This window comes from Pituophis catenifer, unplaced genomic scaffold (assembly GCF_029215685.1).
Source record: "Pituophis catenifer annectens isolate HBS135680 unplaced genomic scaffold, rPitCat1.0.hap2 SCAF_16, whole genome shotgun sequence".
Classification (NCBI taxonomy): Eukaryota; Metazoa; Chordata; class Lepidosauria; order Squamata; family Colubridae; genus Pituophis; species Pituophis catenifer.
In genome coordinates this window covers 9528649-9542730 of record NW_027256896.1, presented here as the reverse complement: position 1 = coordinate 9542730, position 14082 = coordinate 9528649, and positions in this window count along the sequence as shown.

Sequence of the window (14082 nt, the reverse complement as noted above, 5' to 3'; positions counted from 1 at the left end):
AATTTCGAGAGAATCCGAAGAATACACCACTGAAGACGAAGAAATAATAGACGAAAATGATGACCAGGAGGAAATCGAAATAGAGAATAACGAACTCAGGTCAGAGATATTAAAACTATTAAAAAGCCAGAAGAATGATGAAAGCCTCATCGCGAACCTCCAAGAAATGCTGAAGAACAGCGGAGCAGCGAGAGAGAAAAACATCACTAATGAGAAGTCTAAAGACCCAAAAATAGTGAGTGATATGACTGCAGAGAAAGTCATTACGAAGAAGAAAAACAGTGATCCCGCGCGAAATTTTGAATGGCAGCCATCTTGGTTTCAACAGGCCTCCAAGGTGAGCGAAGCAGAGCCAATCAAAATGCTCAATTCAAAATTTCTGGCGCGAAAAACGTTACCAGACAACGAAAATGAAAAAGAAGATTCGAACTCCTCAGAAGAATCAGAATCAGAAAGTGAAGATGACTCAACAAAATCCCAAATAAAATCAGCAATGAAAACACTTTTTGCTGCATTTGGGCCAAAACTAAAAATTACCAAAGAGCCACCGAAGAAGCGAGCGAGCAAGCCGATACCTCAAGACCTGCCCGCTCCCATCCTGACTTCGAAAGCGACGACGCCCGAACCTAGAGAGCCTTGTCGATTCCGCCCTACACCACAGACCGAAGCAAGTGCCAACGCCCCCAAAAGAAAAAGAAGAGCAGCCGCCGTCGTCAGAACTCCCAAGGTCGAACCAGAGACCGACTCGTCTGAAGCAGAGCAGAGCGAGCGAGCCGCAATGGAGAGAACCTTCCACGACGACTCCAAAGAAGAAATGGACAACGCGCATGCGCGAAACTACGCAGACGGTCCGGGAAGACATGAACTGGCGAGAGAACCACGCAGACTCGTTGCGAGCATCCCCATGCCGTTTTGCAATTTTCTACACTTGCGAGACCACGGACTGCCTCAGGTCGTAAGTAATGGACAAAATAATGTCGGAAATTTACCCAGTGACTTCCCAAAACTAAGGGTTGATGGCATTAATTTGCAAGAATGGTATCAACAGCTCCAGGTTGTCTTTATGAAGGAAAATTTACTATTTTTTATCACTAGTCCCCCAAAAAGACCTTGGACTTTAAAAATAGATTGTTTACACCATAGAGCATTTTTCTTAATAATATCTAGTGTGTCTCCTGCAATGTATCATAGCATCAAACCTAATCTGACTGTTTCAGAAATTATTCAATGCATGTTTAATTTGTTTCACAGCGATAGTGTGGCTACTACCACAAGAATGTCTAAGGATTTCTTTTCATCTAGAGTGAAACCAGGGGTTTCCATAAGTGAGCATTTAATATCTTTAAACAAAATAAGAGCTGAGCTGCATTTGAGGGGGGAGGTGATTTCAGACCAAACAATGAAAAGTGTTATTATCAACTCACTTGATTCATCATGGGACAGTTTTATGTCACATTTAGACACTATCAATCTAGGATATTTATCCATAGAAAGTCTATCCAATAAATTGATAGCAGAAGACAATTCAAGAAGAAATCGTTCTAGCAATCACACAGAACACAAACCTTATAGGAAAGTAGCTTTCCAAGAAAAATATAATGAAACATTCAAATGTCACAATTGTGGATCCAGGGAACACAATAGAAGAGATTGTCCCAAAATTTCAAAGGAAAGACATAGGTCAGAATATAGGAACAAATACAATTATAGACAGTCTTCCATAGATAGACATAGATATAGAAGCCCACCAAATTACAAAGAGAATAGAGGGGGCAGAGATAATTCAAAGGATAGAAAATCTGGTTCACTGAATGGATTAAATAAACAAGACAACACTAAAATACAGCAAAATGAGAACAATAATTGGCTTATTGATTCTGGAGCAACTAATCACACCACTAATAACAAAAATATATTGTCTTCATTTACAGAAGATAAATTTGTAATAAAGGTAGCTAACCAAGAAAAGGTTCAAGTATTAGGCAGAGGAAATGTAACCTTGCCTGGTCTAGGAAAAATAGAGGGGGTATTGTTAATACCTGAAATACCTCATAACATACTAAGTGCCATAAAACTAAGTAGAGATTCTGACATTAATATAGTTTTCTCAAAGGGAAAAGCGACTTTGGAGAAGAATAAAATAAATATAGGCACTGTGATGATTAAAGGAGGCCTACCTTATCTGATAACAAAGGAAAAATGGTTGCATAACATTGATTCAAATATGGAAGATTGTATTGAAGCAGATGATGAAAATATTAGCAACAGTGACAATGATGAATGTAAAATATCTCATGATCACGCAGATGCACACAATGAAAAAAAACCAAAAATAGGTAAACCAATTCATGATGAGTGTGCTCACATCTTACATAGGAAGTTAGGACATGCCAGTTTTCCTGTAGTACAAAAAATGACTGAACACGCAGAAGGTGTCAAAATAAAAAATTGTGAAAACTATTTGGAATGCTCAGTATGTAAATCTACAAAACTAAAAACTAGTCCCAGGCCAAGAAAATCTACTAGATCAACTAACAAAATTTTTGACTTAGTACACATGGACTTAGTTGGCCCATTAACTCCATCAATCACCTATAGAAAACGTTACTTCCTGACAATAGTAGACGATTATAGCCGTTATGGGTTTGTTTATACATTAAAACACAAAGATGAAACCTTTCAAAAATTTAAGGAATTTTACAAACGCATAGAAACACAACACAATATCAAAATAAAACAAATTATGACAGATAGGGGATGTGAATTCATGTCTAAAGAATTCTCCCAATGGTTAAAGGATAGAGGAATGCTACATTACACGTCTAGTCCATTTTCTGCATTTCAGAACGGGATTGCAGAGAGAAAGAATTCCACATTACAAACCATGATTAGATGCACATTGGAGGATGCTGGCTTAAGCAAACAATTTTGGTCAGAAGCCTTACATTATTCAAATTACACACAAAATAGAACCTGGTCCAGTATTGTAAATAAGACACCATATGAAGTAATGTATAATAGGAAACCAAAATTAGCACACATGCACATATTTGGAGTCACTGCAGACGTACACATACCTAAGCAGTTGAGAAGAAAGGGAGAAAACGTATCCAGAAGACTCAGATTTATGGGATATGAAACTGGCACCAAAGGGTACAGATTCATTGATAATAATAACAAATTTATAGTTTCCAGAACAGCTGTGTTCCATGAACAGGCCAACTGGTCTAAATTACATCTTAATGAAATATTTCCAAATAAATGTAAAGATACAAAATCTCATGAGAAAGGGACCATAGAAAAACAGAATATCAACAAACATAAAAGCAAAACCAAAACTTGGACAAATAGCCAACACAAAATAAAGACAGACACACTAACAAAAAAAGAAGCAAGATATTTGCATGATAACAATAGCAAACCTGAAAGAGTCATTAGAAACAACAGAAATCAAATGCCAAATAAATACAGAGATTACATAATGCATATGGATGGTGAGCCAATAACACCTAATACTTATGAGGAAGTGTTAAAACTCCCTCGTGAAGAAAAAGAAAAATGGGAATTAGCTATGAAAAAAGAGATGGAAAGTTTACAAGGATTAAATGTATTTACACCTGCAATTGCACCTAAAGATAAAACAATTATTGGTACCAGGTGGATATATAAAATTAAGAACTTAGAAGGAGGCAATACTCTATATAAAGCTAGATTAGTTGCACAAGGTTATGCACAGAAATATCCGGAGGACTATACTGACACGTATTCCCCCACTGTAAGAACAGAGAGTGTCAAAACAGCTCTAGTGGTAGCATCAGCACTCAATCTTGATGTATTTCAATATGACATACAGACTGCGTATCTACACGCAAAACTAGATAAGGAAATATACGTAAGAGCACCTCACAGTCAATACACCAACAAAAATGAAATTTGGCTGTTGAACAAGAGTTTATACGGATTAAAACAATCTGGTAAAAGATGGTATGATTGTTTAGTAAAAGTACTTAAGACCATGGATTTCAACGCTACCACTGCTGATAACTGTTTCTTTGTCAAAAAGGGTGATGATTACATTGAATTTGTGTTGATTTATGTAGATGACATTTTGTATATAGGAAAACACAAAGAGAGAAGAGAAACTTTTGTAAATAAGTTAAATGAACATTTCTCGTTGAAATCTCTAGGTAAAGTGAACAAATATCTTGGTGTTCAAATTAATAAGACTAGAAGGGGATTCAAACTTACTCAGAGAGATAAGATTATAGAACTTTTAAATAAATGTAATTTAAACAATGCCAAACCCTGTGATACTCCTATGCAAACTGATTTTCTTAGAAATACTGATGAATCTTCCCCTGAATTCAAGGATAACACGTTTTATAGATCAATCATAGGTTCACTTCTTTATATATCTAATTGGACTAGACCAGATATCGCCTTACCACTCAATTTATTATCCAGACACGTCAGCAAACCAACAATGTATCACTGGGAAGCTGTTAAAAGAATTTTAAGATATCTGAAAAGTACACTAGATTTTTGCTTAGTATTAGAACCTAGTGATAATAAAGAACCAAAGCTTGCATGTTATGCAGATGCGGACTGGGCTGGAGACACATCATGCAGAAAAAGTACATCTGGTTATATTTTTCTCTTAAATGACTGTCCAGTTTACTGGTATACTGGAAAACAAGAACTAGTAGCCACTTCAACAACAGAAGCGGAATATGTTTGTTTATCCAAAGCTGCAAATAACCTTGTATGGTTTAATGATTTAATTTCAGATGTTTGGAAAAAACCTGCTTTGCCTTTTGTCATGCATGAAGACAATAAAGCGGCCATTGAAATATCTAGATCTGATGCCATTGGACAAAGGTCCAGGCATATAGATATAAAATTTAAACATGTGAGGCAATTATCTCAGGATGGATTTATTAAAGCAGTGCATTGTGATACTTCAGAACAATTAGCTGACATATTGACAAAGCCTTTACCTTCTAAGCAACACAAATATTTAACATCTAAATTGTATGTCTTGTATTGTCCTGAATCTGAATGTAATTGGTGTTGTATAACGAATCGGCATTTAGAGGGGGATTTGTCAGATGTAAATGCCTTATTCTCTAATGTGTAAATAGTATATGAATGGGGTATCAGGGGTTAACTTATTCTTCACTTCTTAATGTATTCATAATTCACCACTCCCACTTATAGCTCCACCCATTGTATATATAAGGAGCCACCTACACCCTTTTCCTCGCTTCTATCTGTGAATATTCAGTGAATATAGAATGCCTATTGTAAATAAAAGAAAGTATATTTAAACCTTTAACTCTCACTAATATTGAGTCTGATCCTGAAAATATTGCAACACAGAGGCTGAAAAAAGCCTCAGAAATTAAGCTTCAGAAAAAAAGCCTCCAAACAGAGCTTCAGAGGCTTTTTTTCTGAAGCTGTTTCAGAGGCTTTCAGAGGCAAGATTTTTTTTTTCTGAAACAGAGTTTCAGAAGTTTCAGAGGCAGAAAAAAAAAAAAAGCAAGACACAGAGCTCACAACCAAGGAACCTGTTGCTAAAATTCACCTCTGGGAACAGCTAATTGGGGTCTTCCGGGAGGCTGATCCACCTACCAGTCAGCTTTTTTCTTATTTTCCTCCCCAAAAACTAAGGTGCATCTTATACTCCGGTGCATCTTATACTCCGAAAAATACAGTAGATCTTTGTTATGTAGAATAGACTGGCCCAGGCCTTAATGGCCCATTGACAAAGATGGGAGGGGGGGCTGAGTTTCTGCCTCCCTTTTAGGAGAAATATTCTGCCCTTTTAATATTTCCCAAAATATCTCAATTTTCCTTGGAGAGGGGTGGGTGCTAACCTCCTACAGGAGATTATGGGGAAGGGAGTGGAGGGAGGAGAAAGCAAGACAGTTGTACGATTTTGTTAGTGTTTGCATCGATCCGTTTGCTTGCTACTTTGCAGGGCGATGCTAACACGTTATCTCCTGCCCATCTTCATCTACTCCTTGTTAAGGAGGTAAACATGGATTGGATATTGATAGGTTTCGATTGCACTGCCTTTGCCTTTTCCCCCCCAAGGAGGCCACAGTTTGCAATTCCTCAGCATTAACGCCGCTGGGAGAGATATCACCAATTCATTTCCAGATGTGGCAGGTGTGCGTGGAGGAGAACGTCGCTCAATCCAGCTTGGAGATGCTGCTTAATAATCCTGGGGGGACTGAGAAGGTTCCTAATGAGCATTGATGGGGCATATCTGTCAATCAAGGTCTAAACATAACTTCTGAAGAGCTTTTGTGCAAATGTAGGGTCCTCGGTGCTCTCTGAGCTTGCTGGTTTCCTTGTAGACATTTCGCTACCCAGTTAGGGGTAACATATCTTCAGTGCAAACCACGAGATCACCTACCACCATCATCTTCACTTAACGACCCCATAATCTCTTGCGGGGTGGAGTCTGGGGAACTGAATGGAGCTAGCAGACTGTTTTAATAGGCCGGATGCCCTTCCTGTCGCCAGTGTGGAGTTTTGTTCAGCAGATATATATATTCTCAGTGTGCCCAGAGAGAGAAATATCTGCCTCTACCTAGGATCGAACTCACAGCCTCCTGATTGTGAGGCGAGAGCTCCACCTCTAGGCCACCGCACCACTTTGTGAGATCGCCTACCATGGAGCTGTCTATTTCCATCAAGTGGAACCAATTGCCCTCCTTCCCATAGAATAATCACTTTAATAAGCTGAATAAAGTGACCATTTCATGGATACATTAATTGCATCAACAAGACCGATGCTATCAGTTCTCAGCAGACACAGGGGCCTGAACATTGTCCTTCCTGCACCTCTTTAAAGCAGCTAAGTCACCTCACAGGATGACGCAAGTGGTCAATATTGACCACCCAAGGGTTGATGAGACTATCCATTATCGTTACTTTGGTTGTTGTTATTCATAATACAGTACAATTAAAAAGGTAAAGGTTCTCCTCGCACATATGTGCTAGTCGTTCCGGACTCTAGGGGGCGGTGCTCATCTCTGTTTCAAAGCCGAAGAGCCAGCACTGTCCAAAGACGTCTCCGTGGTCATGTGGCCAGCATGACTCAATGCCAAAGGCGCACGGAACGCTGTGACCTTCCCACCAAAGGTGGTCCCTGTTTTTCTACTTGCATTTTTTACCTGCTTTCGAACGGCTAGGTTGGCAGAAGCTGGGACAAGTAATGGGAGCTCACCCCATTAAGTGGCACTAGGGATTCGAACCGCTGAACTGACGACCTTGCAATCAACAAGCTCAGCGTCTTAGCCACCGAGCCACCGACCTCAGAAGGATGGAAGGCTGAGTCACTCTTCAGCTGGTGAGGATCGAACTATGCCATCGCAGCTCTTAAATCAAGATGTATTTCATGGGGATGAAAGACAAACTAAGGTGTCATCCTGAGCTACCTTGAGTAGTTACCTTGAACATGCAGAGCAGAGTTTATTGCGGTTCTAGCCAAGATGAAGTTCTGATTGAATTAGGCTTCATTGACACCAGAAGAGCTTTGATGATGGCTACATGCATTCCAAGGTCGGCAGTTCAGCGGTTCGAATCCCTAGCGCCGCGTAACGGGGTGAGCTCCTGTTATTTGTCCCAGCTTCTCCCAACCTAGCAGTTCGAAAGCACGTCAAAAATGCAAGTAGAAAAAATAGGGACCACCTTTGGTGGGAAGATAACAGCGTTCCTTGTGCCTTTGGCGTTGAGTCATGCCGGCCACATGACCACGGAGACGTCTTCGGACAGCACTGGCTCTTTGGCTTTGAAACGGAGATGAGCACTGCCCCCTAGAGCCGGGAACGACTAGCACATATATGCGAGGAGAACCTTTACCTTTATACATATTTGGTTTAAGTTTCAAGCCACGTCAGATTTGCCTGATTGACGCCTCTTAAAAGTACCTGGAAACGGAATACATCAAACATGAAGTGCTCTCCAGCTTCCAAACTTATCCATTTTCCGTTTCTGCAAGATTGCCCCCACCCCCCACCCCTGCAGAACATCTCAGGAGAGGCTCATGAAATCCTCTCTTGGATGACGGTGGCGGAGAAAAGTACTAAGAAGCAGAAATAAGGGTGTTCAGGAAGGGAAGGTCATCATCACCTGCCTTTTCAAGGCCAGCTTCTGTCTTTTCTTATTTTTTATGTAATAAAAAAAAAAAAAAACCAGTTTCAGAAGTTAAAAATATGTCAGTTGTATTTCTGCCCAGCTGCAATTTGAAGGGGAAAAAAATGAAAGAAAGAAAAAAAAAAGGACTTGCAAACCATTCGGCTATATTTTAAGCCCTTCAAAAACAGAATCGTTGACTAATTTTCTAAAGGAGAGGGAGGGAAAGGAGGAATAGCAGCTGAAAATAAACAGGGCTGATACTGGCCACGTTTGAGTGATGAGGAAGCAGCGGGAAGCCAGCAAAAGACGGAAAGGAACGAAACATTTCTATCTATTGAAGATCAGGTTTTCGAGTTCTCGGAGCATCTGGGGGAAATGTTGGTTTTGGTGGGAAGAGAGGTGATTGAAATATGGGCTGGGAGATTTTGAGAAACTAGCTTTCAGTAATAGTAACAGTATAACAGAGTTGGAAGGGGTTTTTGAGGTCTTCTAGTCCAACCCACTGATCGAACAGGAGATTCCTTCCTTCCTTCCTTCCTCCCCCCACCCCTCTCTCCCTTTCCCCACTTCTTTGTATTATTCCTTCCAGTGGTGTAATTCAATTTTTTTTACTACTGGTTCTGTGGGCGTGGCTTGGTGGGCATGGTGTGGCTTGGTGGGCGTGGTTTGGTGGGTGTGGCAGGGGAAGGATACTGCAAAATCCCCATTCCCACCCCACTCCAGGGAAAGGATACTGCAAAATCCCCATTCCCTCCCCACTCCAGGGGGAAGGATACTGCAAAATCCCCATTCCCTCCCCACTCCAGGGGGAAGGATATTGCAAAATCCCCATTCCCTCCCCACTCTAGGGGGAAGGATATTGCAAAATCCCCATTCCCTCCCCACTCCTGGGGGAAGGAAACTGTAAAATCCCTATTCCCTCCCCCACTCCTGGGGGAAGGATACTGCAAAATCCCCATTCCCTCCCCACTCCTGGGGGAAGGACACTGCAAAATCTCCATTCCCACCCCACTCCTGGGGGGAAGGATATTGCAAAATCTCATTCCCACCCCACTCTGGGGCCAGCCAGAGGTGGTATATGCCAGTTCTCCAAACTACTTAAAATTTCTGCTACCAGTTCTCCAGAACCTGTCAGAACCTGCTGAATTTCACCCGATTCCTTCTTTCTTCCCTCCCTCCTCCCTTGTATGCCTTCTTCTCTTCTCTTCTCTTCTCTTCTCTTCTCTTCTCTTCTCTTCTCTTCTCTTCTCTTCTCTTCTCTTCTCTTCTCTTCTTCCTTCCCCTCCTCCCCACTCCCTTCCCTTCTCCTTTCCTTTCCTCTTCTCTTTCTTTCTTCTCTTCTCTCCTTTTTTTTCTTTTCTTTTCTTTCTTGGCTTGCCCAGGTGATTAAAAACATTATATGATGAGAGTCTTGTAGTCTCGGTAGTGTCTTTCCATTGTTCTGTACTATGAAATAATGATAATTTGGCTTCAACCTTCTTAACAGGGTGGTTAAGGAATGGGCTGTTCCTTTTCCCATTGTTTCCCCTGTTAAAGGTCTCGTCACCATTAATGTGGCACAAACTGCTGGATCCAAACACCTTTGACCTCTACAGATAGATAGATATTTTGTGGGCGTTGAGGGAAGTCCAGCCTTGTGCAATTTCTATCAGTCACTAAGAATCTCTTGAAACGTGCATTGTCTTATTGCCCCCTTATCTTACTACAACCGCCTACAACAACACAAAAATAAGCTCTAATTTGAGACTGCACATCTTGAGAGGAAGGCAGGCAGGGTGTGTGAATATGCACAAGCATGCATGGCTGTCCTCCCACACAATCAACGCAACCACACTGGCACAACGCAATGTTTTTGCTTGTTTTTCAGATGCCTTTGTCATTTGCAGCATGCAGGCTCCTGTTGGGGTATTCCAATACCCATCGTCTTCAATCCCTACTTTTCAATCCCAGTTTGGAAGCGGGTTTGCAGAGTTTTAACTAGGTTGGCACCTCCTCTTGCTGCACCATGGTGATTGATGCCAGCTTGTCAAAGTTATGGTCGAGAGGATGTTTCTCCAACTTGACATGTGTGGACCCAGAATTCCCCAGCATTATGGGAGCTGAAGTCCGACCATCTTAAAGTTGGCTGGAGAATTCTGGGAATTGAAGTCCACCCATCTTAAAGCCGATTGGGGAATTCTGGGAGTTGAAGTCCACCCCTCTTAAAGCCGATTGAGGAATTATGGGAGTTGAAGTCCACCCATCTTAAAACTGGCTGGGGAATTATGGGAGTTGAAGTCCACCCATCTTAAAGCTAATTTGGGAATTATGGGAGTTGAAATCCACCCCTCTTAAAGTTGGCTGGGGAATTCGGGGAGATGTCTTAACTTTGCTAAGATTGAGAGACACAGATCTAGGATATTCTGCAAAGGCAGAAAAGGGACAAATTAAGCAAAAATCAAGTTCAGTGGTATTGTTATGGTCCGCCAGCAGCCTGCGGAGCTGGCAGCAGAGTCGGACAGCGATGAGGCTGAGGAAGAACATGGGCCAGTCCTGGAGGCTGGGGAAGGCCCGGATGAGGGCTCTGCGTCCGAGGCAGAGATGGGACCAGGGCCATCAGGGAGTGATGTGCGGACTTAGGAGCCTCCAGAGGCTGATAGTAGAGAGGCAGAGGAACAGGAGGAGCCTGTTCCTAGTGCATGCATGAGAAGAGCTGCCAGAAGGCAGGAGCAGATAAAGCAGAGAGGACGACTCGGGAGTAAGGCCAAGAGATGATTGGCCCCTCCCATAAGGCTTAAAAGACCAGCAACGGCTCTTGGCCTCTTTGCCGGAAAACAATGTTGAGAGAATTGCTTCTTGTTTCACTGTATTCATTTCTTCTGCTTCTTGAACTTTTGCCAAGAAAAGCCTTTGGCAGTTTGCCTAATTAGCCCAAGGTCGGTGATAAACTGAGGAACGGTGTTTTGAAGAATTTGCTTTCATTTCGTTTGGACTACGCTGAGAATGAGTTCATTCACAGCTGTTCTAATAAAGTCTGTTTGTTTTCGAACTGTTTGTATTTAATACTCACTACTCGGGCCTGGGTCACAACAGGTATTGAAAAACCAACCACCATTGGTTCTGGATGCTTCGGAAGAGATGTTTATCTATTTTCCCCATCACTTTTTTTTTGGAAGAAGAAACGTGTTTCGGAACCATCTGCTGCCTTTTAACTGTGAGTAACCCATCCGTTTAGCCAGCTTTGGAAATTTAGGAGTGACAAGAAAACAAACAGGCAGATGGTGTGCAAAATATTTATTCGTACATACATCTTCCTCTCCACCACCCCCCAGTCACATTTTTTTTAAAATCTGGATTAGTGCATTGCTTTTTTAACAACGTCTCCCTTTCCAACCCCCTCCACTCCCCTTCCCCCCCCCCCCAGGGCCCTTCCCTTCCCCTCCATTTCTTCCACCAACCGTTCACCCGTGTCTACTTCTCCATCAGACCGAGCCAGCTGTGAGAAGAAAGAGCAAAGAGGGTGGAGGACGCAGAGAAACATCTGCCAGCCACCGGCCTCTGTCTTATTCCTGGTTTTTGCACTGCCCCAAGGTGGGAGGGGGGCAGAAGTACCCAAATTGGGTTTGAAAACCAGAGTGTGAATTAAAACAGTCCGTGGATCATTGCAAAGGTTAGTTGGGCCACGGAGTTTTAACTTGCTGGCTTGGAGATGTTTTTTTTAGCAGTTTCCAGCCACTGCGCCTCCCTCCACGGACAAACCCTGCATATCACGGCTGAAAAAAAAAACGGCGTTTCCATCCAGGGAGAAAGTTACAAGTGCTGCCAATATCACTGCAGGACCGACCCTGCCTGCAGCATTGCTAGAATCCTGAACGTCAAGGAGAAAGTGGCCACGGGGGAGAGAGAGTGCGGCCTTAACCCTGTTATGCTCCGAAAATCAGGAGATTGGAATCATTTGGGAGGGCTTGGAAGGAGGCCGGTCTTTAGGTTCAAGCCAAACTCCTTAGCTCTATAACAGTAACAGAGTTGGAAGGGACTTTGGAGGTCATCTAGTCCAACCCCCTGCTCAGGCAGGAGACCTGTACTAGGGATTCGAACCGCCGAACTGCCGCGACAAGCTCAGCGTCTTAGCCACTTGAGCCTCTCCATCCACCGCCAACAAAGTGCTTGTGCTTTCTTTCATTTTTTTTTTTAAAAGCCAGATTGTCAATAAGGGGAGAATTCATAGGGGAAAATAAATAAATAAATACAAATAACACTTTAGACACGCTCCTTTCCAACTGCTCGGAGAATTATCGCCCGCCCCATCTATACACACACACAACATCCATCATCCCCCCTGGTGGGGAAAAAAAATCTAGAAATTGGCTATCCCTGATGTGACTAAACCCTGATTGTGAAAGCAGGTGACGCCAGCCAAACTCTTAGCCTGCATGGGAACAATTGCTCGGTTGCGATTCCGTCAGGATTGTACAGATGGTTTGCTGATGGCCTCCATGGTGAGATTTGCAGGGGTGGGGGGTGGACAAGGGCATGATGAGGTTGAGTGGGGTAAGGACCGGAACCGGAGGCCTTTCGACAGATGAGACGCCCATTGGAGAAGCCACTTTAGAGCCAGAACTGTGGAGACCATGAGCTAATCCCAGAAGTGTCCTCATGCTAAATCAAGCTATGGAACAAGCTTGGAAATATTGGATACCATGTGTTGACCCGTGATTTCTGAGTTAGGGTTGCAGACAGGGGTTTCCTTCAGCTCTCCTTAGAGATCTGGAGAGCCCAAGCTGAGACTTTAATCAAGAAGGGAAGGGAAGGGAGAAGGAGAAGGAGTAAGAGGACAGGAAGAGAAGGGAGACAAGGAGGAGAGAGATGAGGAGGAAGAGGACAGGAGAAGAGAGACAAGGAGAAGAAAAAGCAGGAGAAGAAAGAAGACAAGGAGAAAGAGAGAGATGAGGAGGAAGAGGACAGGAGAAGGGAGACAAGGAGGAGAGAGGTGAGGAGGAAGAGAACAGAAGAAGAGAGACAAGGAGAAGAAAAAGGAGAAAAAAGGCAAGGAGAAAGAGAGAGATGAGGAGGAAGAGGACAGGAGAAGGGAGACAAGGAGAAGAAAAAGGAGGAGAAGAAAGAAGGCAAGGAGAAAGAGAGAGATGAGGAGGAAGAGGACAGGAGAAGAGAGACAAGGAGAAGAAAAAGGAGAAGAAAGAAGACAAGGAGAAAGAGAGAGATGAGGAGGAAGAGGACAGGAGAAGAGAGCCAAGGAGAAGAAAAAGCAGGAGAAGAAAGAAGACAAGGAGAAAGAGAGAGAGATGAGGAAGAGGACAGGAGAAGAGAGACAAGGAAAAGAAAAAGGAGAAGAAGAAAGAAGACAAGGAGAAAGAGAGAGATGAGGAGGAAGAGGACAGGAGAAGGGAGACAAGGAAAAGAAAAAGGAGAAGAAAGAAGACAAGGAGAAAGAGAGAGATGAGGAAGAGGACAGGAGAAGAGAGACAAGGAGACGAAAAAGGAGGAGGAAGAAGAGAAGGGAGACAAGAAGGACTGTAGAATCAGAAAAGGAAGAAGGAGGAAGATGAGGAGGAGAAGCGGGTCACCAAGGCTGGACACAGCCTGGGCTTGGCTGGGAAAGCCTCCTTCCCTCAAATGGCCAAGATGATAGTAGGGGCAGTAACCTCCCTACTCCCCCTCCAAACCCTATAGATCCTCATGCCTTGAAAAGAGTAACCCAGTGCACACTCCAAAAGATTTGTTTGTTTGTTTCTTCTCGGGGAGACAAGCACCCGTTCTGCAGATGCGGTCAGGGGCACCGAGGATGCCGAGCCCACTCACCCTGAGCTCACCAACCCACCTCCCAGCCTTCCTGCTGCCTCCGCCGGCTTCTAGCCTGGCTTTGCTTTTTCCGCATCCGACGGGATCGGCGCTCTGCCATGCCAGGCGAGGCGTGGCACGCTCCGGATCACCCCT